This window comes from Rhinolophus sinicus, chromosome 14 (assembly GCF_057876585.1).
Source record: "Rhinolophus sinicus isolate RSI-liver-muscle chromosome 14, RSI-T2T, whole genome shotgun sequence".
In the NCBI taxonomy this organism is placed as follows: Eukaryota; Metazoa; Chordata; class Mammalia; order Chiroptera; family Rhinolophidae; genus Rhinolophus; species Rhinolophus sinicus.
This window is the reverse complement of record NC_142514.1, coordinates 111,348,726-111,375,994: the sequence shown is the minus strand read 5'-3', so window position 1 is coordinate 111,375,994 and position 27,269 is coordinate 111,348,726. Positions and strand designations below refer to the sequence as shown.

At 36.9% G+C, this 27,269-nt stretch overlaps 1 protein-coding gene and 1 pseudogene across 2 annotated transcripts in view; one reads left to right on the top strand and one right to left on the bottom strand.

Annotated features, from left to right (window-relative positions):
- Positions 1–27,269, top strand: part of DDX10 (DEAD-box helicase 10) — a 292,846-nt gene that overhangs the window by 125,872 nt on the left and 139,705 nt on the right. The gene's annotated exons all lie outside the window — the stretch shown is intronic.
- On the bottom strand, positions 4,042–4,655 carry LOC109436374 (small ribosomal subunit protein uS5 pseudogene; annotated as a pseudogene).

Below are 27,269 nucleotides of genomic sequence, written 5' to 3'. Positions count from 1 at the left end.
ATAATTCCCTTCAGTTTCTGCCTGATTTTGGTTGCTCTCTAGTACCTTCAAATAGTTCTTTTATATATTTTGTATAGAGTGTAAAATTGTCATTGCCAGAGCTAGAACTCTCTCTCCATATCAATTTGAGGGTTTTCTTTTCACCTAAAAATTATTTATGTGGTCTTCATGACAGTTACACAGTATTTCATTGTGTTGAAGTACCATTCTCCTAAGGTTATCTATTTGGTTGTTTCTGTTTTTTTGCTATAAAAAGCTGCAGAGATATCTTTGAGTTGATATTTTGGTTCTGTTGATTTATTTACTTCAGATAGATTTAGAGTAGAACTTCGGGGTTAAAAGGATTAGAGGAAACCACAAAGCCTTTAGAGTGAGATGTGATGTGAGTTCACTTTCTGATAAGCTATTTACTTGCTGTGAGATGGGCAAGTTAACCTGTTTTCATCTTATGTGACAAAAGGTGAGAAAAACTATCTTTCATGGTTGTTTGAGGTTTAAAATTTATGGTTTATGAAGCACACTGGGTAAAGAGTGGACACTTAATGGCAGATGATGAGATGAATATTGGGGCCATAGATATTGACGTGTTTTGCCATCTTGCTTTCCAGAAGTAAAATGCCAATTTACAGCTAGAGTACTTCATTGACTAGGTCTTCTATGTCACTAATGAACAAAGAGGGACAATTACAAATAGCAGCATACAGGACAGGGCAGCTGAGTTAAAGATGAAAGATCTGACTTCATAATACTACCAGGTACATGCTTGATGCTAAATCAGGTCTCCAAAAGATATAATTATCTTATTCTCCTGAGTTTGTATATAAAAAGGAAATCCTTTTGAAATGACTTAGAGGAGTGGTTTCTGGATTTCCCCCCTCCCCCTGCCCCTTTTGTCCTTCCCTTTAGGTCTAGTCTATTTGTTTATGCCAGCAAACTGTACTATCTGGTTTATTTCTAGTGTAGTTGCCATTTGAATAATTAGACATTCTAAGAAGCTTTGTATTGGAGGTCTTTATCAAGTGCTAATTGGATTTGTAATTTTCCTGGTTTACCACATCTTCCATAAATATAATTGTCTCTGTGTCCCAAGGGATGCTATTTATTACAACACATTGAAATAATATATTCTTAGTATTCAACTCAAGCAATTTATTAACATGGATGCCTAAATTATATTGTTGGGAAATATTTCTGTTACTGACAACTTGCTTTATTTTTATTTAGATGGGGCAGTAAATAAAGGTACTTAATTTACATAAGCCTGTTAAATGAAAGTCTCATTCTCAAGAGGAAGGAAAATAATTGTAAATGCAGTTTACAATGTACTGACATCTGATCCACTTACAGAGACTCATTTAGTGGTATTGGACTGAATGAAAAAACTTTAGTTTTGTAACATTGTTTTTGATATAACAAATGGTATTTATAATATTGCACTGCATGAAGAGATTAGCTCTATTCCTACTAACCCTTTCTCTTCTCTTTTCTTACCCTCAGAGGGTAAAAGAAGAAAGAGGGTTGTTTTGCTTTCCAGAGTGGTTCTATTAGTTTATAGTTGAAATGGCTTTCCTTTAAAAGGGAAGCAAAGAGTCTGATTGCCAGTTATCTAAAGTTCTAAAAGTGTAGTTAATGTTGCAAACCAAAGAGTCATCTCTTGGCATTGTTTACTTTCTTGGATGAATAATTTGTAGACATTATTTTCCCCCTGGTAGAAATAAAATTAGCAAGAGAATATGAATAGGACAACTGAATTGTTCTATTTTTAATTTCTCTTTAAAAGTTTTAAAAAGCTGCTTCTGTGACATTTAAGAACTTTGTTTCTGTTGGCCATTGGGAGTTAAGATCACAACCATCAGAAGAGATTATTCTCAAGTACTGGCTTTGACCTCCACAAGGTCCTTTTTCTCCTTGAGAAAGCCACTGGCAAATTCAGCTAATGCAGACCATGTTCATGTGTTTAAAGGCTTGTAGCCTTAGGGAACAAATATAACATGTCAGCGCTTGCAATTAATTTCTGACAAGTTCAGGTGATGACTTTGATACATCAGTCTGTATGGTATAGGTATGGGCCTTGGTCACCTTAGAAAACACCTTTTTTCCCTTTGGTTTCTGCTTAAGAATTGTGATTCTTACACACAATTCTGCAGAACATTTTCATATTAGAATTTAGACGTAGAGGACTCCACTTCTTGAGAGAAAGAGTAAGCCTAAAATTCTTCTGTCAATTCATTATGCAGTCATTTTTGAACACCTTCTGGATATGGTTAAAATTTATATGATCAATTTTTCTCATCTGCAATTAAATTCTAGTTAGCCTATTTCTAAATCACTTTAGATTCTGCAGTTTCATTTCCTCAGCATCATTTTCTGCTTGCTTGTGTTCAATACGTTTTATTAATTTGTTGGGAGTGTACCTTAGGCCATATGATTCATGCATCATATTATCCTCGTAACTGCTATTTTTATATGTTTGTACATTATTTTTATGAAAACAATTAATTTGGCTAATCCTATGGAGAGAACTGAATAATCTTTTGCTCAACTGTACCATCATTACAGTTACAAATGAAAACTTCTCTTTATAGTGACCTTGTTTGCAGTGTCTCTCAGCCAGTAGTAGACTTGGATCAAATCTTCCTGAGAGCATTAGAGTGGGAGGGGACGGGGGCAGACTTTTGGGAACAGAAAAAGAAAACCAACAAAAGAGAGGGATAGGAGGAAAGCCAGAGGGAGAGTATGGTTGGCTCTCTGTATTGGTGCGGTTTGCATCTGTGGATTCAACTGACTGTGGAACCAAAGTATTTGAAAAAAATGTTTCATTGTTGCCGATATAGTTAGTACTATGTAGTTAGACCTAAGATGGTTGCATCTTGCATCTGTACTGAATATGTACAGATATTTTTTCTTGTCCTTATTCTCTAAACAGTAGAATATCACAACTATTTATATAACATTTACATTGTATTAGGTATTGAAAGTAATTTAGAGATGATAGAAAGTATATGGGAGAATATGCATAGATTACATGCAAATACGCTATTTTATGTAAGAGATTTCAGCATTTGTGAATTTTAGTGTCCATGAGGGGTCTGGAACCAATTCCCCACAGATAACGAGGGATGACTGAATCAAGAAAGAGGAGTCAGTGATACCAAATTCTGCCTGACAGGTTAATTAATTTCTTCTAGATCCATCCCCTCCTCCCTGCTCACTGTTGTGGCCTGAGTATAGGTCATTCCTCTACTCTCACACATATGTTGTGTCTCGATTATTCTATTTAATTGTCTACAACATTATGAATTCTTGTTCAACCTTTTAAAATGAGATTATTCATTGCTACTTTAAAACCATTTCCTAGCTCCCATTCACTATGATTGTCTTTTGTCACATAGAGGCTTCTGTCATTGAACTTCCCACAATATTAGAATTGTCTCTGTTACCATTTTTCCCATTAGACTGTGAACTTTGTAACATAGGAACTGTTTTAATCATTTTTTGACATTGTTCCAAACATACACTTTGGCATTAATGGAAGCTTAAAAATAATCAAGAAAGAAATACAAAGACTTAGAAGGGGTCATTAATTTTAGCAATGAGGCAATAATTGGTCATTTTTCCCAGAGCAATTTTAATAAAATAGTGGAGATGGAAGCCATATTAGAGTGGATTGGTAAATGAATGGAAGAGATGAGTGGACGTAAAAGGTAGGGGGTGGGAGTGGATGCTGTGGTTGGCAGGGAAAGGAATATATAATGCAGTCTTATACATCGAGATGTGAACATGTTTAAAGGCTTAAGAAAAGGTGTCCCTGAACCTCACCGAAGAGAATGGGGACAGTGAAGAGCAGAGGGTTCAGGACGAGTTGGAGGGATCACATCCAAGATATGGGGAGAGGTGAGCCTTGGAAGTAACAAGCTGTCCACAATCCTTTGAAACCAAAATGAAGAGTGTTCAAAACAGTGGCCTTAGAATTGAATCTAGGGACAGAATCCTTTATTTATTTTTAAGAGGCTAATTCACTTTATTTTTCTTGTATAAAAACTATGTGGTAGCCCCAGCTGGAGCCTGGGTCTTCTGCTTGGAGACCCTGATGTAGGTCTAGGTCTTAATGATGATAAGTGAATTCCTGATAGGGAGACTTGGTGAACACAGTTTCTTTCCAGAGGTTGGAGGTGAAATAGCTGTAGGTCTTAGTTGCCCAAGGAGGCAGTGCAGCCCCTGGCTGAGGTGTAGCCCTCATTAATACTGGCCATCAGCAGGGGCTGCCTGGGCACAGGGGCCTAGTCGGTAGCAGTCCCCTGGGGCAGGCCTGCGGTGCACTGGCACAGAGCTGCAGCAGCCAGGCACTTTGCTGCTGTTGACGGCGTTCCCCCAGTAGCCTCGCTGTATGGGGATGATGGAGAGCTTGGCCAGCGTGATGGCCGCACAGATGGCAGTGACTACCTCCTTGGAGAGCTTAGCACCCAGGCCGACATGTCTGTTGGGATGCCAGATGACGAATGCCTTGAAGCTGGTCCGCTGGCCTGCGCAGGTCTGCTTTCCAGGGGCATAATCTTCAAAACCTCATCCTTGAGGGATATTGCCAGGAAAATGCGATCTCAGACTCCTTGATGGGCAGGGAGAAGAGAGATCTCTTCCAGGGACTTGATGCGCATGCCCTGAGCAGGCGGCTCAGAGCTGCTTGTTCTCGGCCAGGCCTCCTCGAGCTCCATGGCTGTGACCCTCACCCCGACGTTACTGCTCCAGCCTGTGAAAGCCACCTTGGCCTGCTGTTCCAGGGCTCCCCTAGTGCTGTCATCCACCATTTGGTGTTTTCTCAGAGAAGAAAAGCAGAATGCTTTGAGTCAGGTGCTTCCTGCACACATTGTACCATAAATCAAAGCCAAAGTTCAGGACTGTCCACTCGCAGCACAGACTGGTGCCCCTGCTTTCAGTGTGTTTGGGCAGTTGGCATTGGTGAGCAGGACAAAGAAGGGCGTATCCTGTGTGTGTGTGTGTGTGTGTGTGTGTGTGTGTGTGTGTGTGTGTGTATGGGTGTGAGATATGTTATATAGTGTTTCACTTTAGTTTTTGAGAATCATTTATTTCAGACTAATATGATAGGTATATCTGGAAGATAGCTCTTAAAACACTTGTAAAAGATATATGTGCAAGATGATATTGTCTTGTATACTGGTGGGTCATTCAGTTTTAAAGAAAAATGTCTAGCCATTTGGAGTGGTGAGTGAGCAGACACCTATCGGTCTGTTCAAATATTCATATAAGCTGAGGGAAAAGATCTTTTCATATACAGCGAAATGACATCATTCTTTGCTAGCTCAGATAAAATGGGCTTGTCCCTTGTCAGCAGAATGACTGCAGTTCTGCTTCCTGTTTATAAAGCCAAACTTTTATCTTGAAAATTGTATCACCAGGTATAACATGTAGCATAATTTTCACTGCCAGTAACAGAAAACAATAAGAAGTAGCTTAAAAAAAATGAGGAAATTTTGTTATTTTACATGAGAAATCTGGGTGACAGTTCTATCGTCGATTAATTCAACAATGTTGTCAAAATCAAAGGTCTATCCATCTTTCTGCTCTGACAACCTCCGTTCCTATTGGGTTGACTTTTGTCCTTAGGCTGTCCCCTGATAATTAGAATATACTATAACTCCCGACCAGTTAAATCAGAACAGGAGAGCGGGTGCCCAGACATTGGTGTTTTAAAAGCTCCCAGTTGATTCTATTGTACAGCTCCCTAGGATTGTGAATGCTGAGTTAAACCAAGTAAGATTCACCGTGGGGATTATGAACCCAGAACCCCCGAAGCACATGGGCCATTCAGTAGCTGAAGAAAGCAGTTCTTTCAGCAAGGAGTAAGGGAGAAGGATTCACTAATGGTGTCTGACCTGCTACAGATGATTTAAAGTTTAAAAGAAACACTGTGTTTTAAATTCATGCATAATCACTATTATCACTTAAAAAAGAGCAGTATAAATTGTTCCTACACCTCGCCTTAGAAACAAAGCCCCAGATAAGCAGTTTTATTATTAGCCCAGTGAACTACAAAGAGAATGTTTTGGCTAGGAAGCAAGCCAGGGGTATTAAAACATACACTCTAGTCATTTTGTGTGCAGATAAACATCGATCTTTTAGGTAAATATAATCGTCCATGTTGCCTTGTCTCAGGATGTAGCCAATTTTTGATTAATCACAATTGAGTCTCTTTTTAATGGGTTACATGAAATGTGCTCTTTGTTGTAGTTTGTGTGTTATTTTCAAATGCATTCTGCCTTCACCAGCATGTGCCAAAGAGAAGTTATTACCCTCCCTCCTGAACTTCGTCTTGGTTTATGGCACCATCATGTTCCAGAGGCGCTAGGCTTAGCCACATGCGGTAGTTGCCAGGACGTTTCAGTGGTGTTCTTATAGTGTTTCTGGAAGGCCGTTTCCTCGTGGCTCTTACAGATGTTATGCCACTTGAGGGTCTCCTTTGCTTTGACTCTTGAAATACCACCTAAATAATTCCTTCCTCCCCGTCCCTCTGCCCACACATATTTTTCAGTCTCTCTGTTTAATTTATTCCTAATAGTGCTGCTGGACTTACCATAAAATATAGATGGGATCGTATCATTTTTGCATTGTCCTACTGATTCACACTTATCTACAGAATAAAAATCCAGTGTGGTAGGTTGTTTTTTCTAAGATAGTCAGAAAACTGTCTCCCATCTCACACACTGCTTTATAATGTGACTTGACACTCGCATTAATACTTGAGGTCTGTGTCCCTCCACTAGAATCTGGGCAGGCTTGTCACTAATGTGACCTCCTAGACCATGTCATAAAAAGTGATAGGGCTTCTTATAGAACCGAAGCCACCTACTTGGAGAGAGAGCCCACCAACAGCTTGCCTGCAGCCCTCGCTGAGCTCCCACCCTCCAGCCAGCACCAGCTTGTTGCCATGTGAGTGCTGCCCCAGCTGATCTACTGGAACATGGAGAAGCCATCCCTGCCAAGTCCTGCCGAAAATGGAAAGTCATGGGGAAAAAAAAGATTATTTGTATTTTAAAGTGACTACATTTTCCTTTTTTAAAATCAGATTTAATGAAGTATAAGGTACATAAAGTTCAGTAATGTTCAGTATACAATTCAGTGAATTTTGACAAGTATTTGCTTGCAGTCTTTTCACACTCTCATAATCAAGATAGAACATTTTCATTATTTCTAAAAGTTCTCTTTTATACCTTTGCATCCAGTCCCCCGTCACTATCCTCAGACCCTGGGAACTGCTGATCTGCTTTCTATTACTAGAGTTTTGTCTTTCCCAGAATGGCTATTAAAAATAAGCCTGTTTATGAATATTCAAGTACAAAGCTTTTTGTGAACATTGTTTTTCATTTCTCTTGAATGAAAACTAAAGTATTTAACAGTAGAGTGAGATTGCTGTGTTGTTACATGATAGTATATGCTTAATTTTTTGAACTCTCAAAATGGTTTCCACAGTGGTTTACCCAGCAGTGTGAGTTCCAGTTGCCCTGTGTTTTTGCCAGTTCTTGTTACTGCCATCCTGTGGGTGTGAAGACTTCTCATTGCTGTTTTAATTTCCCTAGTGACTAATGATGTTGACGTCCTTCATGTGTTTGTTTGCCATTTGTATGTCTTCTTTGATGAAGTATTTATTCAAATCTTCTGCCGTTTAAAAAAATGGGTTGTTTATATTTATAATACTTAGTTTAAGATTCTTTATGTATTTGGGGTATGATACATAGTTTGTAAGTATTTCCTCCCATTCTTTGGATTGTCTTTTCACTTTCTTGATGGAAATAAAGTAGAAAGTTCTTCATTTGATGAAAGTCCAGTTTTTAAATTTTTAAAATTTTGTGGTTCTTTTCTTTTTTGTTTTATCTAAACAAACAAACAAACAAACAAAACCTTTGCCCAAACAATGTTACAGAGATTTTCTCCTGTGTTTTCTTCTAGAAGCTTTATACTTTTAACTCTTGCATTAGGTGTATGACCCATTTTGAGTTAATTTTTGTATATGGTGTGCGGGAAGTTTCAAAGTTCATTTCTTTGCATATGGATATCAGATTTGTTGAAAAGACCATCTTATTGATTTACCTTGGCTCCTTTTGTGAAAATCAAAAGTTGACCATATTCATATGGGTACACGACTATCGGGTATGTTTCTGGAGTGTGTATTCTGTCCCCTTGATTATCAGTCTATCCTTGTGCCGATATTATGTTCTCTTGATTACCATAGTTCTCAGTCTTGCAATCTGTTAGTATATAAGTCCTCCAACATTTGTTCTTTTTCCAATATTGTTCTAACAACTCTAGGTTCTTTGCATTTTCTTACACATTTTATAATTTTTTAAATTGCTGTGAAAAATATTGCTAGAATTTTTATGGGAATTACATTGAATTTATTGATTGATTTGCTGACAGTCTGATGCATACTGCCCTCAAACTCAGACCCATCAGTACAAAGCAGCATTATCAAGCAGTACATTTCATGTCTTCACAGGGGTCAGTGCCATGCACGTACATCTTTACTTCAGCAAAATAGCTCAGGTTAGTTCCAGGAATGCTGTAATTAACCCACGTCCCTAAATTATTTTGTCCTATTATAATTGGTATTTTTAAAAATTTCTATTTCCAATTGTATATTACTTTTATATGTAAATAAAAACATAATATTGACCTTGTATCCTGTGACCTTGCTAACTCACTAGTTTTAGTAGCTTTTTAGTAGATTTCTTAGGCATCTTCTCATTGAAAATTATGTAATCTTTGATTAAGGATCGTTTTTCTTCACTCTTACCAATCTGTATGCCTTTGATTTCTTTTTCTCGCCTTGCTGCACTGGCTAAGAATTCTTAAACAATGTTGACTAAAAATGATGACAGCCTTTTTTCTGATCTTAGAGTAAAGCATTCAGTATCTCAGCATTAAGTACGATGCTGCCTCTAGGATTTTTGTAGATGTTCTCTAAACTGAAGGAGTTTCTTTTCCTTCTACTCCCAGTTTTTATCATGATGGGTGTTGAATTTCATCAGATGCCTTTTCTGCTTTCATGTAAGATAATCATTTGGTTTCTTTGGGGTGGTGGGGAATCATCTGTTAACCTGGTGAGCTATATTGATTTTTGAATGTTAAACCAGCTTTGTGTTCCTTGGACTATACCTTTTTTTGACCATGATTCTTTTTATATATTAGGTTGGTTCAAGTTGCAAATATTCTGTGAAGGATTTTTACTTCTGTGTTTATGAGACATACTGGTCTGTACTTTTCTTTCCCTCCCTCCTTTCTTCTCTCCCTCCTTCCTTTTTCCCCTCCCTCCCTCCTCCGTCCCTCCCTTCCTCCCTTCCCTTTTGTAATTGTCTGGTTTGGGTATCAGGGTAGTGCTTGACTCACAGAATGATTTGGAGAGTGTTCCTTTAGTATTTTGCACAAGTTTGTGTAATGTTACTATTTATTTCTTAAATGTTTGGTACAATTCACCAGTGAAGCCATCTGTGCCTGGGAATTTCCTTTGCTGGGTAGGTTTTTAAACAAATTGTTTTGCTCATTTATTTTTTTCTTGAATGACCTAAAGTAGTTTGTACATTTCAGGAAATTTGTCCATTCAAGTTACTGAATTTATTGACATAAAGTTGTTAGTAATGTTCTCTTATTAGCATTTTAATGTCTGTATGAGCTATAGTGATCTCTCCTTTCTCATGTCTGATATTATGAATCTCTTTTTTTCCTAGAAAAAAAAACGCTTTTCAATTTTATTGACCTTTCAAATATCCAGTTTTGGATTCATTGATTTTCAATACAAACATTGTATGTTTTTTGTTTTGTGTTGGCAGAACTGTCCTTGTTCCTCATGGCCTTTATAGTATAGCTCCATTGTGTTCTAGTTGAATGTATACTTGTGTTTTGTGCCTTTACCTTCCAGTGAACAGTATGCTTTTTTTTGGGACAATTGTTATTCATCTTTGTCATTTTCACAGTCTTGAAGTAATTTGGACTCAGTAAAATAAGTTGACATACTGTGTGTGGGGACAGAGCCCCAGAAAGTAGTTTACAGGCTCTCTGCCTCATTTGGAGGGGTTCTGGCTCAGGTAGTGGATGGCCGTCAGCTGTGGCTGATTGGCCGTCGGCTGTGGCTGGTTAGCCGATTGGCTGCTGGTATAACTGCTGCGGCTACGTAGGAGAGCCAAGGATTGCCGAGAGGAGCCGAGGAGAGCGGAAGAGAGTAGAGGAACAGAGTCGAGGAGAGTCGTCGGTCGGTTGGTGGAAAGGCGGATGGCAGGTCACGCGTCCGGTGGGCCCAGCCTGCAGTGAGACCATAGTGGTATGACTCCCCTACCTATGGCTCTGTGGGTGTTCCTTTTTGGCCTCACCATATCCTGCGTTCTTATGTGAGGAGCGGGACCAGAGACCCCGCAGGCTGCCCTGCACGACAAATGGCGCAGCGAGCAGGGTCTCCCGCATGACACTTTCCCTGAAAATAAGACCTAGCTGGACAATGAGCTCTAATGCATGTTTTGGAGCAAAAATTAATATAAGACCCAGTAGTATGTTATATTATATAGACTCGGTATTATATTTATATTATATTATATTATATTATATTATATTATATTATATTATATTATATTATATTATAGTGACCCAGTATTATATTATATTATACCTGGTCTTATTTTATTATATAATATATTATATATTACATTAATATATTTTAATATACATTATATTAATTTTGGCTTCATAAGACGCATTAGAACTGATTGTGCGGCTAGGTCTTATTTTCAGGGAAACACGGTATTCTAGTAACTGTCTCATATAAAATTCAATAGTAAGTTAAAACAAAAAGGTATAGAATGCTCATGATCTGATGAGAAATTTAGGCTTTTTAATAAAAAAACAGTTTGTCTCTATAGTGACATAAATATTTCAGCTTTATAATTCACATTCTCAGTATGCTTTAGATGATTCTGGTCTCATTTTGCTTTGGTATATAAAAGGAGAAGCGTTCTTTTAGTACCTTCATCTGATTTAGGGCTTTCTTTTAAGCTCTCACCAAGCCTTTGTCCCAGGCTTGCACTGGAGGCGAATGCAAAGGAATCCACAGTAGGCTATAATAAAATATATAAATGATTTTCTGTTACAAAAAGATCTAGGAGATAAGAGCTCAATCTAGTAATTATGGGCTTACCTAGTACATTTAACATATGACTGGAGTTAGCACAATTTTATTTCTAAAATCTTTCAGAATTGCATCTGTTATGTAATTTGGATGCAATGAGGAGAGCAATGTCGTTATCACTGCAGCTCAAATTCTGGAGGAGCGTAAACACTCCCACTATGCTTGGCCAACACAAAGTAACAGAACAGTGGTTATTTGCTGACCTTTTCAGATCTTTTTAGATGAGGAAAGGTATAAATAAATAAAGCAATTCTTTGATTCCTGGTAAGTAGTCTGGAGGCTGAAGAGCAGTAGAAAGGACCTCATTCTGCATCTTGTGCAGTTTACAGCCCCTTGATCTCCTTGCTCATCCCCTCTTTATCCCGAGGGAGCAGACTCAGGCTGTGTTCTTCCTCATACCCAGGCTGGGAACTTTAGCAACTTTGTCATTCAACTGATTTCTTGAATTCTCTTCTTTAAACTTTTCTAAGCTGTTTCACTTGACTCCCTACTTCCAGCTCTTGCGCTCATCTGATACACTTTTCTATATCGATGTCATATTAGTCTTGCTAAAAAATATTTCAATTACAGTTGACCATTGAAGAATGCAGGGGTTAGGGGCACTGACCCTCCTACACAGTAAAAAATCTGTGTGTAACATTGTACTCCCCGAAAACTTTACTAATAACCTACCATTGATGGGAAGTTTTACCGGCAACACAGTCAGTTGGTTAACACATATTTTGTATATGTATTATATACTGTATTCTTACAATAAAGTAAGCTGGAGAAAAGAAAATGTTATTCAGAAAATCATAAGGAAGAAAAAATACATTATAGTATTTATTGAAAAAAATCTGCGTATAAATGAACCTGAATAGTTCAAATCTGTATTGATCAACGGTCAACTGTATGTCACTGTTTTGCTCCCAAACTTTCAGTGCTTACAGAAGTTTAAACTCTTATTCTTCAATTCACTCTCAGTTTTCACCATTTCAGTCTTAATGAATTTATTATATCGTTTTTAAAATTGTTATTTTTATTTTGGCAAAACTCCCATAACAGAATTTCTCATCTTAACCATTTTCAGTATAGTATATGAAGTCTGACAATTAAGTTTATAAACTCATCCTGGAAAAAGTGCTACATACTTCATTACTGAATATCACTACAGTCACCTTTGAAGTACTCCCCTTGGGAAGCTATGCACAGACACCAGCGCTTAGTCCACCCTTCAAAGCAATTTTGGAACTCTTTTTCTGGAATGTGCATCAGAGCTGTCATCATATTAACCTTGATGTCCTGAATGGCATCCAAATGTCTTCCTTTCAATATTTCCTTATCTTCAGTTAAAAAAAGAAATCATTGGGGGCCACATCCGGTGAATAGGGAGGGTGTTCCAATACAGTTATTTGTTTACTGGCTGAAAACTCCCTCACAGACAGTGTTGTGTGAGCTGCATTGTCATGATGTAAGAGCCATGAATTGTTGGTGAAAAGTTCAGGTCATCTAACTTTTTCATGCAGCCTTTTCAGCAAGCACTTCCAAATAGTAAACTTGGTTAACTGTTTGTCCAGTTGGTACAAATTCATAATGAGTAATCCCTCTGATATCAGAAAAGGTTAGCAACATCACTTAAACAAGTTCACGAACTTAATTGTCAGACATCGTATTCACATTGCTGTGCAACCAGTCTCCTCTTTTTCATCTTGCAAAATAGAAACTCTGTACTCATTTAACAATAACTCCCCATTTCCTCTTCCATTCAGCTGTTGGCAACCACTGTTCTGCTTTGTTATTATGAATTTGGCTCCTCTAGATGCCTCATATAAGTAGAATCATACAATACCAGTCTTTTTGAGACTGGCTTATTTCACTTAGCATGATATCCGCAAGATGCATCCATGTTGTAGCATGTGTCAGAATTTCTTTTATTAAGGCTGAATATCAGTTCTTCTTGTAAGAGCAGGTCCTTTATGGGGAGACGATTGAATATGTTAGAATATTAGATACCTGAGAAGAATTACTGTAGTTCTCAGATAGGGTGAGGAGGAAAAAAACCCAGGTTCCTAGGCTTCTGAAGTTTCAACTTTGCTTGGCTTTCCTTGTGTAGGATAACAGAATATGCTACCCCAAAATATGCCATTTTGGCATAAGGATTATTTGGGTTTAAGCCACATAGTAAACAACAGATGCAAGGTGTAGTCTGACTGTTCTTTTTTGTACTGAAAGCAAGAGATTAAACTTCAATGTGAAAGGTGCCCTGCCCTATCTTCAGCAGGAGCAAGTCATTGTGATCACGAAATATGGGGAGTATGGGCTGAGAAAAACCTGTACAAATAAACCTTGTTAAACTAACTCTTACCTTCCTAGTCACTTTTGCACAATTAAGTGTGCTAGACATGTCCCTTTGTCTTGTCACACCGTTAGCACTTACTTTGCTGTCCCCCCTTATCCACAGTTTCACTCCGATGGTTTCAGTTACCCACGGTTGATTGTATTCTGAAAATATTAAATGGAAAATTTCAGAAATAAACAATTCATAAGTTTTAAATTGCACACCATTCTGAGTAGCATGATGAAATTTCACGCTGTTACACTCTGTCCTACCTGGGCCACGAATCATCCCTTTGTCTAGTGTAGCCACGCTGTGCACACTACCTGCCTGGTAGTTGTTTTGGTTATCAGATCGACTGTCACAGTATCACAATGCAAATAACCCTTATTTTACTTAATAATGGCCCCAAAGCCATTTACATAACTTTTTCCAGTACATTGTTATAATTGTTCTATTTTATTGTTGTTGTGAATTTCTTACTGTACTTAATTTATAAGTTAAATGTTATCATAGGTAAACATATGTAGGAAAAAAACAGTATGTATAGGATTTGGTACTATGCATGATTTAAGGAACCACTGGGGGTGCTAGAACATATCCGCTATGGATAAGCGGGGAGTATTGTACTCTTTGTCCAAATTAATATGTAAGTTTTTGGCCCTAACTTTTTCAGGTCTTCATTTTCCTTGTGAAGGCTCCCATGTATATAAAAATTACTATGTAAAATACATATTCTTTCCATCTATTAATCAGTCTTGTTAGTTTAATTCTTAGGCTCAGCTAGAGACACTAAAGTGGTACAGGAGAGATTGTACCTCCCCTATACTTGTTTCCCATTTATTGAGTTGCCTCTATTAGTAGTGCTTGGCTTTTCATAATGTTTTTTATTTACGTAAAATTCCATTTTAGACCCAGTTTGTTTCCAGTTAATAAGTATACAGATTCAGTAACTGTATCTGCTATCTTAAGTATAGCCTTTCCTTTGCAGTCTTTGTGATATATGTGGTTTTTCATTGCAGAGCTATTTAAATTGTAATGTAATGACTTTTTTTGGACTCATGATACTGAAAAATATTTCTTTGTAGTTCTTTAAACCATTGATAGGAATGTGGGTGACAGAGTTTACTTTTCTTATTATATAGTAAAACAAGTTTCAATGTAAAAAAGTTCAGGCTTGAATTTGAACACAACTTTTTTCTTGTCTTTACTGTGTGGTAAATACAATCGTCTCTTGAAAAGGTAAATTCTTGGCCTCTGTGAACCAGAACCACCCTCAGAAGCTCTTCGGGACAAATCAGATCACTTCACACCTCCAGAGTGTCCCCCTATCTTTTCTATAGGTGAATTCCGAAGTCCTCAGTGTGCCACACTAAGTGCTTTGCAATCTGATGTAAAATCTAAATCCTTGTCCTATGTCTAGCCAGACTCTAATTCTCTCATTCACTTTTACCTCTGCCTCCATTTCCACCAAATGACCTTGAATTCTCCGAATGTGGCATAGTCTGTCCTTGGCCTAGCAAGTATGACTCTCCCTGCCTGGGATACCCTATTCTTGTTTCTCTGTATCTGGTGAAATCTCACTATTTGATTGAGGCTTTTGTCTCCCAGGGTTCCTTGTCTGAACCTCAGACCTCAGTGCTTTTGAATGACTGTTTCTTAATTTTCCCATGAGTAGTATATGAATATTATCATTCTAGATGTTAATTCATTACCTTCAATGGATGCCTTAGGGCATTAGGGATTAATTTTCTTTTGAGACTCCCATTGAGTAAGGTCTGGTCTTACAAACCCCCACTGAGTTCGTTTCCTTCTATTGCCCTTGCACAGATTTCACACTCCTCTAGAGCATTTGTAACATTATAATTATTTGTTTACATATGCAGCATCTCCTTTAGGCTGGGCTTCTAGAGAACAGTTATAATATCTGTCTTATACATTCTCACACCCAGGACTCGGAACCATGCGTGATACAGAGCTGATGTTTGATGTTCAATAAATGTTGGTGGAATATAGATAGAGATACTGAGAAGATTGTATTGACTTTCTAAAAGTAGTTCAGCTTCATTTTTTTCAGCAAGACTATAGTTCACATTGTTTCTTCCCTTTTCTAATTTATTTCTGCATGTGATTTCTTCTTTAAAATGATTAGCTTAATATTTTCTACCTTGTTCTCCAGTTGGCTATCTATCATAGTTCAGCAGTTTTCTTGTTCCTTGTACCTGTGTGGATGCTTTTCCTGCCCAAACAGAACTAAATGTTCCCAGTAAGACTCTATTGATATGAATTTTTAGAACTCTAGTGTCATATTTAAAAGAAATTAAATTTTTGTGATTAATTGACAGTCATATGGAAAATCAAATGAGATGATGCTTTTGCCTCATTTTATTGGGCAAAAATATAGTTGAACCATTTATTTGAATAATAATGTTGTTTTTGTAGTATGTATAGTTTGTGTTATCCATTCCATTTTCTGAGTTGATAATTTTTACTATACATTATTATAATTACCCTCTGAGTGTTTGCTCTATAAATTGATTTCTCATCTAGGTGATGATAAAGGAATTTTTCTCCATTTTTTTTTTTTTGCATCCCTGTTTGTTCAATATAGAGAGATGGAAGTGGATATTTGTTATTTGGTTTTATTTTGTCAGATATATGCTGTGTTCATAAAGAGTTAATCCTTTGAGTTGGTAGAACCACAGACCGTGCGTACCTCCAGACGTATAAAATGTAAAGATGTGTGCACCTCTTAAACACCTCTTTCCCAGACTTTGGAGGGTGATTCTCTTCATAGAAAAGACCCTGTATTTGTTAGATTATGTACTTTGGAGTGTCTGAATAAGTACTTTGAATCTCAGAGTGTGATTGTTTCAAATTTAAGGAAATATTTAATTAGATCGTAGTTTTCTAACAATATTGGAATAAAAAAAAATTATCTTCACTACTCCTTACCTGCCTGAACTATGAAGAGAAAGGACAGATTGACTTTTGTAAACTGCTATAAAATCAGCAGTAGGTTTCTATTCTGTTGGCTTGTCTTTCTCATCTCCTTAAAGCTTGAGATAAGTGTGTGTTTTGAATGTATTGAGAACCATGTTTTCAAAGTGTCTGAACTTGTGAAATGTTAAAGGATTCCAGGATTGGCAGTAGCTTGGTGTGTGTAGAGAGATCTCTGCTGGATTAGAGATCAGAAAACCTATGACTCCTGCACATTGTCTCTCTCTGTGTACCCTGTTGTTCAAATAAAGTAAAAGCACAAATGAATATGGATATATATATATATATATATATATATATATATATATATATGTATGTGTGTGTGTGTGTGTGTGTGTATATATATATATATAGTCTCTTGTTGGTCTTATTTAATTTGACTTTAGTGTATTCATAATACTAGTTTCAGGTGTACTGCATAGTGGTTAGACATGTGTGTAATTTGTGCAGTGATCCCCCTGCCTAGTCTAGTACCCATCTGGTACTATACATAGTACAACAAAGGGAAATATTGATAGCCTGTTATGGTACAAATGTGAAGTGGCATTAGTTTCTGTGTTTGATTGCTGTGGTATTATTAAATCAGCTCCCATTTTCTTCTGCAAGAATACATGCTGCACACTTTTCTTGACCCTTTGTAATGTACCCAGCCACTAAAAGCAGTAGCCCCTTCCCCATTTCCTCATAACAATTTAAGTGGTTTGTTTGTTTGTTTGTTTGTGTTTGCTAGACACTGCTAAATAAAAACAGAACTAGTAACTGGTGAAGTTATAATAGAATTCAAATCCCGGTCCTTTTGACTCCTGAGCCTGTGCCTTTAACCAATATATATGCTATCAACAATCAACATTCTTTTACTATCAACAGTACAGTGGTGATCTTGAGAATCTTATTATTCAGAGCTACCTATTAAAAGGGAGCTGTGGGACGTTTAAAAAAAGAAAAATATAGACATTCTCAACATGACAATGTTTTAGTAGGTTTATTTGTAGTCAAAACCCAAAAAGTAGAATTAGTATGTGTTGAGTACAGTGTGGCCTGTTATGGGTCAAGTGGAACTCATCACTGCTCTGTTCAGAACACTCAAATGTATGTGTGTTGGTAAGTCTGGAACATCCAGTTAATAGTGCACTTATATGATTTGAAATGTACTAAATAAAGTAATACTGCAACTTGAAAAATGCCAGGTGTGCTTTTGTTCTTTTATACCAATCTTTAAAATATTTCTTAGTCTTCTTTTGTTTATGTATAAGAAAGAAGATTCATCTGACTTCTTTCACAAAATTTATGATTATGAGATAGCTGCATATCATTTCCCTTCAGGGATATGTCATTCTCTCAGGTTTGGTTCAGTAATGCTTAGAATAAATTGCTTTTCTTTTGTAATTTTCAGAAACTTTATTCTCTAGGAGATTTTAAAGAGCTAATTTTAAGATTCCTAGAGTTAGTTGCCTACATTGCAGGGAGATATATATGTACTTTTTTTATATGTACACTTCAGTGTCAGTGTCCCTTCCTCACCCCTAGTAACAAAGGGAATTTTTGAATGAGGGAATGCTAACATAGGATATTTATCTCATGAATTTATCTTTCCAGACTTGAAATTTAATTACATCAATCCCTCAGACTTGGATATAGATACAACTCCTAACTACTTTCAGCAGAAGCAAGCTATAAAATTAATGTCTGTATTTATCATTTTTATGTAAATCCAACATAGAAAAACAGTTCCCAGAAAAGGCCATCAGATTTGAATTTATTCTATAGACCTGTTACTTTGCTATTACAGAAACATACTGTCTCCAACATTGTTTTCATTTTCATGTTTTTGGCTGTTTATTTCAGTTTCCTCTACTTTTTCTTTCTTACTTTTCAAACAAATGATTCTTTGCCAGCAGCATTCTTTCAAAATATCAAACTTGGTTCAATATTGCAAGTTTTCTACATTTGTTACTAAGGGTTATTTACACCCAGATGAATAATATTACCCAGGAGCAGTATTTTCAAGGGTCTTTGTTTTTCTTTATCATTGCTGTTCTCCTTATTAGTTCTCTGAGGCATATATTATGTAAATCAAAGTTATCTTTTATGGTCGTGTATAATATACTTAATACGTAGTTTTATATTCTCATTCTTTTATATATTTTTTAGGTAAGTACATTTCAGATATTAGTTTCATTAGGAAGTTTTGATTTTTAATAATCTTTTGTTTATAAACTAATCTCTAGGTAACAGAAACTGAGAAAGCAAATGCTCATATGTTGGAAATATCTTTGGTTATTACCCACGGACTGGTTTCCTTTTGCTAACCTGTGAGGATCACATGAAATAATCTCATTCCTTTGATATTTTCTTACTTGCAAGTTCTATAGCTTCTCATCCCTTTGTAGAATACGGTACTGCAAATGGGTCTCTTTCCAAGGCAATTTCCAGCTCTTTTTATTTGTGTGTATGTGGAGGTTTTTTTTTTTGTTGTTTGTTTTTTTTGCCTGTTTGTTATCATAGAATTGAAATTTAAGTAGGCCAGAAAGATCAGATTCTCAGTTAATTCAATAAGCATTTATTGAGGGCATCGTGTATTATGTTAGTCCAAGTACATCAAAGAAATAAAAATAAAATCAAACTAGAGAGCTGTTCTAAGGTAATGCATTAGACTTCTATTGCTGCATAACAAATTTCCACAAATATAGCAGCTTAAAACAACACACATTTATTATCTTATGTTTTCTGTGATTCAAGAAGGAGTCTGGACACAGCTTAGCTGGGTCCCCTGCTAAGGGTCTCAGAAGGCTGCAATTAGGGTGTTGGCCAGTCTACATTCTCATGTAGGGACTTGAATGAAGAATCCCCTTCTGAGCTCATTCAAGTTGTGGGCAGAATTTCTTTGGCAGCAGTATGACTTAGGGCCCTTGCTTTTTGCTCGCTGTTGCTGGGGACCGTTCTCAGCTCCTACAGGCTGTACACACTTCCTTACTGTCATGCAGGGTGTCATGCGGGGTCTCTGGTCTTGCTCCCCACATAAGAATGCAGGACGTGGTGAGGTCAAAAAGGAACACCCACGGAGCCATAGGTAGGGGAGTCATACTACTGTAGTCTCACTGGTGGCACCCGCGTCTCTGCAATCCGCTCTTGTTAGCTCAGCCACCATCTTCTTGCTAGCCCCCATTTTTTCCTGCTAGCGTAGCCACAGCAGTTATATTAGTGGCCGATGGCTCACTGGTTACAGCTGACGGCCAAGGAGCCACAGCTGATGGCCAAGGAGCCACAGCTGATGGCCAAGGAGCCACAGCTGATGGCCATCCAATTACAGTTGATGGCCATTTACTACCTGAGCCAGCACCTTTCCACATGAGGCCGAGAGCCTGGAAACTGCTTTCTGAGTCTCTGTCCCCACAAGCAACATGTTACATGATTAGATTTCATAATAACATTAGGGTTTTTTATTATATTTTTACATTTTTTTTGTTTTAGTTTATTCATTTATTTAAACTGGTAATAAATGAAATTATTTCCATTGAGTTTTTAAAAATCTTTTCTTTCCTCCTACTTAATATTAGGCCTTGTTTTACGTTGCTGAGTTGATATCATGAATTTAATGACTTTGAGTATGACTTTTAATTTTGGATGTATTAATAGATTAAAAACAAAGTGTCGTGCGGGGCGGCCTGCGGAGTCTCTGCTCCCGCTCCCCACATAACACAGGATATGGTGAGGCCAAAAAGGAACACCCACGGAGCCATAGGTAGGGGAGTCATACTACTACGGTCTCACTGGAGGCTGGGTTCACTGGACTTGCGACCTGCTGTCCATTTTCTCTGCAACCGACCGACGACTCTCCTCTACTCTCCTCGGCTCTCCTTCCCTCTCCTCCGTAGCCACAGCAGTTGTATTAGTGGCCAATGGCTCAATGGCTACAGCTGACGGCCAATCAGCCACAGCTGATGGCCATCTACTACCTGAGCCAGCACCCCTCCATGTGAGGCCGAGAGCCTGTAAACTACTTTCTGGGGCTCTGCCCCCACACAAAGTCATCAAATTTCTCAATGTCTTGCCTCTGCACCCTCAGTTTGTTCATCAGCCAATATGGACTGCTTTAATTTTAAAGACTTCTGGATTAAATTCACATTTTTAAATATATCTTTATTCTTGGAAAACGTACATACCAATTTAATAGTGAAAGAAGAAAAAGTTAATGCTTATAGATTTTGTTGAAAGATAAACTTGTAGAATAAACCATAGTCTTTTAAAAAGAATTCTGTTTATGCATTTAAAAAATTTTTTCTATTAAGAACAGCAAGAACAATAAAATATGGCATGAAGGGACTTGAACCAGATATGTCTTTTTCCCCAGAGTATTTTTGATACTGCAATAGAGACACGCGAGGGCATGTTGTATGTGGGGAACTATATTCCATTCAGGTTGTCTGGTGATTAGGCTTCCCATGTATTCTTTCAGTTACTGAACTACATTGAGCATTATTCTCGGAAAGAAACCCTCAAGGCTACTTCCTTTCTGAACTTGGTCTGATGTCACCCCCATCCCTCAGTATTATTTTTAAGAAGGAAACAAACTAAAAAGTTATTCACAGTCTTTTACCATGATCTGGGATTTAGCACCCAATTAAATTTAAATGTTATTTTGTAATTTAACTATTTGTGTATGTCCTTTTCTTAAAACAGAACATATGCTGGACATACTGTTAATATTACCTTAGAGATATTTGTTAAAAAGCAGGCAGAGTGTGTTATCTCATTCAGTGAATAGGAAAGAATCCTCAGAGGACTTAGTATGGCTGTATTTAGTACCCAGGTGCATTTGCTCATTAGCTGCTCACCGGGTTCCCATCACCTTTATGCCCTAGGAATGACAAGTAATCCTGTTGAGTTTGAGTTAGTTGGGACAAATAGAGCAAAGGACAGTTCTAAAAGGGAAATATAGGGAAGGGAAGAGCAAAAGACAGTTCTAAAAGGGAAATATATAGGGAAGGGAATTTAACTATAAATATGATGAAGAGAGAATTAATAGAATGGACAAATTTTGTTACACAATTCCTGTACTCTTATTGTATATATTTTAATTATATACATGTTATTGAGCAAAGGCTCGCTACCTGATGGGCATAGAAGCCAGTATTATGACACCCAACTTTTGAGAAAAGAAAATACTTTATTGAAATGTCGACTGGCAAGGAGATCGAAAGCAAGGCTCAAATCTGTCTCCTGATCCAGAGTTCAGGAGAGTTTTAAGGGGTTAGGGTGTGAACAGGCTGGCATGCAGAAGCACTGGCTGGGCGGGTGTTGATTGGAGAGCTTTGGAACTTGGCCATTTGAGGTAAGATAATGGTAAGGGGCTTCAGCATGGATCTTCCAAGATAGCAGACCCTTTGCTGGCTTTCCTGTGTTCAAGTTTGGGTCATGTGCTGGTCTTTTGGTTCCATGTGTGGCGGGTGGGGGAGGAGGAGGGGATAGACAGGTGAGTGTGTGTGAGTGAGTGAGTGTGTGTGTGTGTGTGTGTGTGTGTGTGTGTGGTGGTGGTGTAGACAGGTGAGACGTTGGTTCCCAGTGTAAATGAAGGTGAAAATTCTCTCCTGCACATTTTTGGGCTGCATGACACTCAGTTTTGGTCTGTTGTCTCTGAGAAGCAGCTCAGTATTTTGTTAGAAACAGAATAGGATCAATTTGAACTACCGTGTTTCCCTGAAAATAAGACCTAGCTGGACATTCAGCTCTAATTTGTCTTTTGGAACAAAAAAATTAATATAAGACTGGTATTATATTACATTATATTATAAAGACCTGGTATTACATTATATTCTATTCTATTATACTCAGTATTATATTATATTGTATTATATTAACTATATTATATTATATTTATTATATTAAAGACCCGGTAAAATAAGACCAGGTCTTACATTAATTTTTGCTCCAAAAGACACATTAGAGCTGATTGTCCGGCTAAGTCTTATTTTCAGGGAAACCCAGTAGTTCTGTGGGTACATATATGTAGATCTTCATGTTTTTTGTTAATGTTCACTTATCCTATTTTTTTAATGCTGGTACTAATTAGATATAAGCATGTTATTATTTTCCTGTTTCTTTTTCTAGGAAAGTTACTGATCATTTTGCATTAATGGCCTGCAACCAACCTGCTCATTAATTTCCCTGTTGCAAGAGGCTTTGCCTAACACACTAGATTCTATTGTGGAATGGACAATAAAGTCAATAAATAGGACATTAAAAAAAAATCTGGGTATCTTTCAGAGTTTGTTAAGCAAATTTTTAATCATTGTAGATGCTATGCCTTTGAAATAAGCTTACGTTTTGCCACATAGCATCAAGTCTTGCTGTGTTTGATATCACATGTAGCCAGTTAACCAGCTGTCTTTGTTTTCAATTGACTTTTTCTTTCCAAAGTAAACTTTCTGAGTTTTTCTTTTTTATAGTTTTCCTTTTTATCTCTCAAAAAGGTGTACTTGAAGGAGAATGTTACTACTTCATAGATTTTTGGTGAAATATACATGTCAACTTGTTACTTGCATTGATTTATAAATTTATGTTATAATAGTTAACACTGAGTTTCTTTTTTTTTTTTTTTTAATTTTTTATTGGGGAATGTTGGGGAACAGTGTGTTTCTCCAGGGCCCATTAGCTCCTAGTTGTTGTCTTTCAATCTAGTTGTGGAGGGCACAGCTCACTGGCCTATGTGAGAATCGAACCGGCAACCCTGTTGTTCAGAGCTCGCTCTAACCAAATGAGCCATCCAGCCGCCCCACTGAGTTTCATTTTTGAAGTTCTTAGGTGTTACCACTGTTTATCTACTTGTTCTTCAGTAACTATTGACTAAGTGGATTGTAGCATGTTATGAAAGGATGTATGTAAAATGAAGATTTCTGAAATTGTAATGATAAAAAGACAGTCATACAAAAATGCCATGAGCAAACATTTACTCTGTTTACTTTATCTTTGCCAATTACTACTTAGGAGAGAAATGCTATGCCAGTGAACTTTTCATTTATATGCGCATGTTATGAGTGAGCCATTTGCACTGCCTGTTCTGGGAACTCTCAGTATCTTCTGCCCTTATTGGGCTGTTGATCTTTTCCCTTATTCTTTGTATTAGCTCTTTGTATTGGGAAACTTGGACCTTTGCTTTTGATTTGATGAATTGCAAGTAGTTTGCTTTTTTTGTTCTTGGTTTGTTTTTATTTCCCAGATAGTCTTTTGTTTTACTGATTTCGGGACATGTTTAAAAATTTTTTATGTAGTTGAACTTGCCAATTTGGTCTTTTGTAAAGACTTCTGAGTTTCATGTCAAAGTTGAAAAGAACCTTCACTACTCTAAGGTTATAAAATAATTCTCCCAGGGTTTATTTTAGTACTTGCATGGTTTAGTCTTGCAAATATAAGATTTGATCCACTTGGAATTTATTCTTTTGTAAGGTGTGAAGTGTGGGGGAAAAAAACAACTTTATTTTTTCTAGCTAGCTACCCGGTTCCAACACTGTTCATTGAAATCTGTCTTTGCACTGATTTAATGTGCCACCTTTATCCTATATGAAAACCTTTTTATATTTTGGGTCTATTTTGGACTTTCTATTCCATTCCATTTATATGTACAAGGTGCAATAAAAAATATGGTGGATGTTTAAATAAAAAATTTATTACAGTAAAAGACACATTGCCATTAATCCCCCTCAAAATACTTTTTGCTCACTTCAAACACACTTATCCCATCATTCTTTCCATTTTCTGAAGCAGTTCTAGAAGTCCTCTTTCGTGAGTTTGTTTAGTTGCGCTGTTGTGGCTCCTTGGATGTCCTGAATGGATTCAAAATATTTACCTTTCATGGTCATTTTGACTTTGGTGAAGAGCCAGAAGTTGCACGGTGCCAGATCCAGTGAATAAGGTGGGCACTGTAATGTTTTTATTTGACAGAAATTGCCATATACCAGAAGCGATGTGTGACACAGAGCGTTGTCATGATGGAGGATGATTTAGGGCATAGTTTAAAACACACCTTCTCTCAACCTTAGCTCACACCTGACTGACTGCACCGAGCAAGTTGAAACTTGTCACACACTGTTACTAAGGTTTTACGTGCCACTTCCCATATGGAAGATCCCTGCCTTTCCATTGGATAGCACTCGGCAGCAGCATTCACTGTATTTTTTTTAATCATACCTCGTATGTATTTACAATATGTTTAAATATTTCATAGAACTACTCATCACTTACTCCATTTTCAGAATTTCCCCAAACTCTGAGCTTAAATAATTTTTATGTTTATTTCTTAAATGGAAACTTCTGGTGGTATAAATTTGGGCAGTTTGCCTTGGGTTTTTTTCTTTTATTCTGAGATTTTTTTCTCATCTCCCTTTCCTTTGCCTCTTTCTTCCACCCAGAACTCAGAACCTGAATTGAACTAACCTTCCTTGTCTTTTATGAGTTGTTAGGCATATTTTCTCTGGTCCTTTTTTCATGGAGATACAGCCCTTTGAAAGTTTCATAGAGAATTAACTATTCTAATTTCCCACATCTCTTCTGCCCAGGTGTGAGCATAATACTCAATCCCATAGCATTTATAGTATGTTTCTAGGTTGATAGCACACCTCAGGATTACCCAATTTCCTTTGCTGACTCTAGGATTTCTTTTTTGCTAAATTAGCAATATGTTTAATTATTGAAAAGCGTTGGTTATGTTTTATTGGTTTTTCTAGATATTTGTGGTGTGAGAGTTTTCACCATTTTGCCAGAATCGGAAGTCTCCAGACATTACACATTTAACATCACCTTTCCATCTTGGCAATGATTGGTGATTTATAATTTTCTTTTATGCCTAGATTATATAATGGGTAGAAAGGTCGAAAAAATTTTAGCTGGCCGTTTGATACTTGCATTCATTTTTTAGCTACACGTAACTGATAAGCCAGGGTTTATAAAAAAAAAAATCACGTTTGTCATTGTTTCTGTTAACCTTAGACACAAGTTATTTTCTCTATTTTCTTGACTACTACTCATGAATGTTAGTAGAGGTTTATTTTCCAAGCTTGTGTCTGTTTTGTTTTGTGCCAGATTTGTGGTAGGTGACATTCTACTCAAGGGAACTAACGCTGCATTGGAGACCAGGTCTGTATTAGTGTATGGGAGAGAGTAGGGTGGCAGGCCACCAAAGCCAAGTGGAAGTAGGAGGACCAGCGTAGGGGTATATCTGTGATCATAACTGGTTGATGACTTTGAGATTGGTAGACTAGATGAATGAAGGTAAAGCTTCTGGGGCCCACTCCCTTTTTACTGCTGGTCTCTGCTGCTTTTATATCTCTGGCACATTCTGCCTTGTTTACTGCCTTGGTGATGGTGACAATTTATTGTGCTAGGCAATTCGATAAGCACTTCACTTGTATTTTCTAATTAGTCTTTAAAATAGAGTTATTGGAAATATATTTACCTTTCCTATTTTACAGATGAGGAAATTGATAATTGGGAGGTTAAACAATCTTAAGCTAGTAAATGGTAGAGTTAGGATTTGGACATAGTAGTAAGTAGTTCCTAAACTTGTGTGCTTAATCTCTGTGTTACACTGACTCATTAATGAAGCAAGTCTTTTTGAGTCAGCTTTCATCTTTTGTTAATTTGTTAGACACAACGATAGCAAATTTGCACCCCTTCAACATACTCATGCAAATGTTGACTGGCTGCGCCTAGCCTGGGTCACACAATAAGTTTATATAATTATATCTTTGAATAGGTCTTCTAGAGTTACTCTCTTAACCTCATCCATGTCCATTAACAATCACAAATTAAGAAACCATCCCTAAAACCTTATTTTTAGCCCAGTATTTTTTGGGGAAGTTATTTTTATTTTGGTGATTTTTAAAAATATAGCACTTTAAACAAGACAAACTAGCTATTAACTTAATGGATAACAGAACATTTATATTATCTTTCCATGCTCTGCCCACCCTACTAGATTTAAGAGGCATAATCTTCTAATTTGACATTTGGAAGTTCTGTAGTTAATCATGAGATAAATTTATATGTTTTTGTTAGCATGATTCTGGGAGGTAGTTTAAAATAAAATAATAGACGAGGTAAGCAGGATGGACGCTTACCATTATTTTTGGATAAACTAGGTTTTTAAAATGAATGAGCACTGTTAATGATCCAAAAGCTTCCTGGGAAAGGGACATTTAATGTTGTTTAGGACATTCACAAGATCTGGATGTCCTTCTGTAAAATGGGCCTAATTGCTTTCATGATTGTGCAGTTGGGATCATCAATCAAATGACTTATTAAACAATGAGATTTCTTTGGGCTCAGTTAATTTTATTCTTTTTCTTTATTAACTTGAATCGGAATGGTTAGTAAACTGATTTGTCATTTCCTCCATCACAGCATAAAGATGAGGACAAAAGGAGTAAGCTTTTACATTTTAGTTTAAAATGCCAAAATTCAATTTTATTTGTCTGCTTAGGGACAGATTTGGTTTAAAATGAAACCAGCATTCTTGGACAATTAATCAAATTCCAGTATATTTAGAATTTTAGAATTTAGTATTATCTTTAAAATAACTTTTTAATATATTTCTGTTCTTAAAGTTCTTTGTTAATTAGGGATCTGTTCCTCAGTGCTGTAATTAACCTGTGTTCTTTAGATCATTTCACACAAATTTAATAAAATCTATTCTTTTTCTAGACACTTGGCATGAATTGTTTCTCTCTGAAAGCTTCATGAGGAAGTATAGAATAATGTATGTACCAGAAAGGTATA